Source organism: Brassica rapa, chromosome A08 (assembly GCF_000309985.2).
Source record: "Brassica rapa cultivar Chiifu-401-42 chromosome A08, CAAS_Brap_v3.01, whole genome shotgun sequence".
NCBI lineage: Eukaryota > Viridiplantae > Streptophyta > Magnoliopsida > Brassicales > Brassicaceae > Brassica > Brassica rapa.
In genome coordinates, this window is record NC_024802.2 from 6,304,968 (window position 1) to 6,310,967 (window position 6,000).

The 6,000-nt window shown below is 36.1% G+C and overlaps 1 non-coding gene across 1 annotated transcript; it reads right to left on the reverse strand.

The window, feature by feature from the left end:
- Positions 1-5,526: 5,526 nt before the first annotated feature.
- Positions 5,527-5,633, reverse strand: LOC117127552. The gene has a single exon (XR_004450572.1). It is a non-coding gene; the product is annotated as a small nucleolar RNA R71 (small nucleolar RNA).
- Positions 5,634-6,000: the final 367 nt, after the last annotated feature.

Below are 6,000 nucleotides of genomic sequence, written 5' to 3' on the forward strand. Positions count from 1 at the left end.
CGTTCTATAAACTTTGTGAAACTTAAATTATCAAAGTAAGTTTAAAGTTTTTGAGAACTGTCAAAAATTTCTTCTGATTTAGGTGTCATTCTTCAGGAACCCTTTCTAAGTCACAAAATTTGGGTTTAATATATATGAAATTATATGCTTGTTTAATCAAAGCCATAATTTGGGTTTAACTGCCATAACTTCATATAACTTAAAATATTGAAGTACCATTTTTGAGTATGAAAGTCTAATGAACAGAAATGCATACTTCGCCAAACTAGTCTTGTTTTAAATTATGTAAATACTTTGTACTTCAATAATTTGTAATGAAAACGTCAATTTTTCAGTTTAACTGTGTATAATTTCAACTTAAAAGTCTGTCGGATAATTCTGCGGAACAGCAAGAGAATTATTTAAAAAGATATGTCCCCATTTCCTGCGCAGCCAATTTTGAAATTAAAGGCCGTCAAAATACACCAGTTTAACTCATGTGGAAATAATTGTCATGTGCTTGCAAATCCTACAATGTCTATGGCAGTATCATCTGTATTAAAGGGTTTAAGTGTAACGATCCGGGTTTAGAAATACTTTTATTTTCATAAGCAGAGAACTGTTAGACGTTTTATCTGCAGAAGTGTTTTTATTCGAAGTGTTTGAAACACTTGCTGTTGGAGATAATTAATACATGAACAAATGTGATCCTAGCCAAAATCAACACTGTAGAACGGTTGAGAAAGGGATAAGCTTTTCTGCGCGAATCAGAGACTCAAGCACACAAGGGCTGTGGATCGAATGATGACACATTAAGAAAATTGAACCTAGATTTGTTGGATATTATACACCAACAGACCGAGAGAAAACTCAATAAAAACAAGATGATAAAAAGATGGTTGTTATTCAGACTGATTTCAAAACACACATATAAAGAAAGAACCTTCACTACAAGAAAACATAGTAATTTATGAGGGAAGAAATATTCGCCGGAAATTTCTGACAAAATTTCTGACGAATTTACGAAAAATATGAAATTTTACCATACAACGAAATAGCATCGAAAATAATCGAAGAAATACCGACGACTCTCAAGAAAGATTAAATGATTTAGGGTATAGATTTGGGGTTTATGTTTTCGCGGAACGGATTGCAAAATTGCCGTAGGAGATTCGTCAGAAATTTCCGACGAATTTCCGATGAGCTTGAGTTTTAGATATGAAATCTTCAAAATAAATGTTAAACAGGATACCTACAAGATCACCATGACATATAGTAAATGATAAATATGATGTGGGTTAATAATACCTCAATTATTTAAAGCTATGTACATATTCGGATGCATCGACATATACATAACCTTTCTTGTTAACACTTATATACTCAAGAAAATATTTACGGTGATCCATCTTACAATCTTTAATTTGTGTGTTTTCAAACATTATGAAGATTATAACCCCTAATAATCATCAATATACTATCAATAGCTATTATTTAGTTTATTTTTGCTTTGTTTCGAAAATCCAATACGTAATTCGTCAGAAATTCATCGCGAATATATTTCCGACGAATTTTCGAGGAATATGGTATATTCCTACGAATTTCCGACGAAAATGGTATATTCATCGGAATTTTTTCGGAAATTGAAAATTTTCTGGGAAAAAACCTGCCTAATTTTTCGTGAAGCTCCAAATAAAAAAATTCCAACGGATTTCTGACAAACTCAATATGTCAGAAATTTTTAATATAAAAACGTAAACCCCTTCTTCTTCCTCATTTCTCCTCTCTCATTTGACTTATGTTGCTTTTTGATTGTAAAATTGTGAATTTTAGGTTTTGAATGTTGGAATTATGTTAGGATGAAGAATTTTATGAATTAGATGTTAGATTTTGTTGTTAGGTTGTGGTTTACGTAGGTTTGATTTTGATTTTGTAGTTTGTTTATTTAATTTTTTGTTTTGTGAAATTTATAAAGTTTTATTATTTTATAAAATGTTTTTCAAATTTTAAAACCTTTTTAGAGTTTTTATAATTTTTGAAAGTGTTATTTCAAAAAAAATAAAATAAATAAATATATATATATATAAAACACTTTTCAAGTTTTTATTAATTTTTGTTGTCCGTCGGAATTTCGTTAGAAATTCGTTAGAAAACCCGAATTTTTTTTCCGACGAGATATAACCGACAATTGTTTCATTAGAATATTGGCAGAAATAGCTTATTCCGACGAATTTTCGACGAAATCGTCCGTATGAAACAAGATGTTTTCTTGTAGTGCTTGCACATGCACAAGGTCTCAAAAATACAAAAAAGAGTAAAAACACAAGGATCCTCTCGAAAATGCAACAAAGAACAAATAAAGACTAAATGTTTGACTTAGAAAACTTATATATATATAAAACATAACATAAGATAGAAATGATAACTCTTATTTTCGGACCGAAGGATCAACAACCAAGTGATTCGAAATAACTTGTGGTCTCGCTAAAAACCTTCCTTTGGAAAACTCAGTGGGACAAAACCAAAGGTAAGGAAAAGAGCAACAAAAGCTACTTGCTTAGTTGTTGAGATCTTGAACTTGGACTGTCTTGGATGGTGGTTGAAGTATAAAAATGATAGTGCTTCCATCTCGAACAATTTATTATTCTTGTTGCATCCTCAGCTGCAAGCTTTCCATGATCAGATTCATGCATCCATTGTCTTGTGATATCAATGATCACATCATCCCTTCCTCTTCAGAAAGATTTGACCTCTAATATGTTTTACCTGCAATAAAATGGACCAAACCAGCAACTTTAAAGTTTGAAATCAGATTACACTTACCTTGGAAGACTCGGTGATATGCATTGTTGCTGATCCGTTTGGTTATGTAGAAGGGACTGTCAAATTTTTGCAAAAGGTTGGTTCTACTTTCTCTGGATGCATTCCTCAAACCTTATTCATAATCACATAGCAAGTTAGCACATGAAAGTTCATCATAGAGTAAGTCTTATTCAAAATCTGTTTTTGCTCGGTTTTGTTTTGTATTCTGGATCTAGAGGTGCTTCTTTGTTGATGATGAATCCAGTGATGTCTTGGTGCTTATCCTGCTCAAAATCAGGTGGTCTGAACTGCTTGTGCTCCTCTTGCTTGTAGTTTTTTCTTTTGTGCTTCAAGGCTTCTCTGAAATTTGTATGTGGTTCTTTTGACAAAAGCAAGTGCATTATATCTTTGTATTTAGTGATAACATAATCCTTGAAAACATAATTACTTACCTTAGCAAGCTCCTCTGGTCGCCATAAGTAAGTTTGTGGCCTTCCAACCCAATCAGATACATTTATTTCACCACATCAACCCAAAATGACATGTTTTGCCAAAATGGGAATATCATGATGATGATCAGATGGCCATTTCCTGTGTTCTCTAGTTCGTTGGATCCATAACTGATGTGGTTTAATTCTCCAATTGGCTTCTGAGACATGTAACACCTTTATTCAAAGGATGAGAGATTAACAAAATCAAATGTCGATGCAGCTGATTTCTTCTCAGTCAGTTTGATCTTGTTTATGTGATTCCACAACTCTCCTCCAGGCTCAAATATATTATGATTCATACCCAATTTATGTCTTGACAGCTCCACTGCTATTTTCTTATTCCAAACAAAAGAAGTGATTAGAAAATTATCCAATAATGTCTTTTAGAAACCATATGATACATGGTGTTTTTGACACCATTTTGTATATGCTTTATAACTTGTTTTTCAATATTTTATCGAGTTAGTCTAGTCCTTTAAGAGCCATTTCAGGTCTGGAGTTCACTGAAGAGCTAAAGGAAGAAGCGTCAAGAAAGGAGCAAGAATTGGAGTCTTTCCCCGTGGAACAATCGAGCGGAGCAGTCTGACGGTTGATCCCACCAGAAGCAGCCAGAAGATTGTTCCCGACATTTATGGAAGTTTCCATATCTTTCAAAGATTTGCCCTAGTCACATAATCTCTCCTTTGAAGTCGATGGCACCTCCATATAAAATCCATCCTTATCTTTATTTTGTTTTCTACGCTTGTTTTTGCAAGAATTCTAGATTGTATTTGGCGATTTGCAACTTGTAAGGGAGAAGGCTCCATCTCTCATCTAGAGAAGATTATCATGAACCCTTGTTTTCTACTCTATTTTCTATGTAGTATTATTCAGAAATCATGTTTGTGTCATCTTGCATAATGATAGAGTAGTCAGTTCAGCTTGCTTAGGGTTTTAGGGTGTTTGATCACAAGAGCTGAACATAGATAAGCGATCTCATTAGTGTCTTCATTCATATAATACTTATTGCTTGCATTAACTTGATCACTTAATGTTCGAACCTAAGTTAATTAACTCACTAACTGTGTAGAAGATAGCTGGATCAATTATGAATGAGCTTAGTATCCCTAATCAGCGAAAGTAGATATTAGGGTGTTAAGTGAATTATCTCTAAAGCTTGCTATCGCATCTTGTTCCAAGCAAGAGCTTAGGTAACAAGATCGATCTGCAAAGGGAACAACACCACGACAGTGGGTTGTCCCAGCACGAGTGATCCGAGTTCTAGATTGCATCTCATCGCGCTTGAATAATTGTTTGGCTCAGTATCAGCACCCGATGAATTACCCTAGGCTAGCTTCTTGTTTAAATTGAACACAACCTTTCATTACTTATTCCCTACGTCACTATTGAAATTAAAACCACTCATTGTTCTTAGCTTGATATCGAACTCATAAGAGTAAAGTGTGAACTGGTCTTCTGGATTGAATCTCAAATATTACAATTACCACAGTTAAACTTGATAGTGGCAAGGATTAATTTTTAGTGTATCAAGTTTTGGCGACGTTGCGGCGGGGACCAGATTTTTACCTTTATTTTTTGGTTTTATATTTAGTCTAAGATATCTAACTTTCTTTTATTTATTTGTTCAAGCTGATGATCCAGGTGCATGACCAGTAGAAATACTCGAAGCAACGCACAAGGACCACTCCAACAGCTTACCAACGAAGAGCTCGCAAGATTAGAAAGACAGAACCGTCAACAGCCAGGACCAACCGACACCAATATGGGTGATCACGGTAATCAAGATGATCTCACTGCTGCAATGGCACTCACGCAACAGCAGATGCAACAGACAATCCAGGCACAACAAGCCGCTTCTGAGCAAGCAGCCTGAAACGCTGAAGAAGCTCTTCAGATTGGGCAGAGGAACTTCCTACGTAACCTGCCAGCCACACGCTCTGCCATCAACCCACCACCCTGCACCAGACAAGACTTTGAAATCAAGCCAGCCTTGATCAGTTTAGTGCAGAGGAAGATATTCAATGGCTTGCCCCTGGAAATCCCAATGGATCACATTGAGAACTTTGAGAAAGTGTGCGGCTTCACTCGAGCAAACGGAGTACCACCAGACTACATCAAATGCACACTGTTCCCTTTCTCTCTTGATGGGAAGGCTGCTCGCTGGCTAGACTCTCTACCAACCGGATCACTCACTTCGTGGGAGTAGGTCCGATCTTCATTCCTTAGCCACTTCTACACGAAGTAAAAGACAGCAGCTCTGAGGCAGAAGATTGCCACCTTCAAACAGTTGGTGGACGAACCTTTTTGTGATGAATGGGAACGATTCAACGTCTATCGAAGAGAGTGCCCACATCACAGTTTTGAGGATGAGTATCTCTTTGGAGTGTTCTATGATGGAGTAGGATGGGAGTACCGAAACGCCCTCAACTCAGCCTTTAAGGGAGATTTCAGGACCCAATCAACGCAAAGAGCGTTTGAGCTGATTGAAAACATGGTGTCAAGCTCATCCGATAATAACAGGGAGAGTGATCGCACCCAAAAGGTGAACAGCATCGACAACAGCAAGATAGATGAGCTGACCGCCAAGGTTGATCAACTGATTAAGAGCAACCAGAACTAGGTTTTCATCATGGAGGAATCTCCTCAGGATAAGGCAACTGCAGACAATAATTTGGAAGCAGATCAGTTAGCGGATGATCAAAATGAGGTCAGTTAGGTCAATGGACAG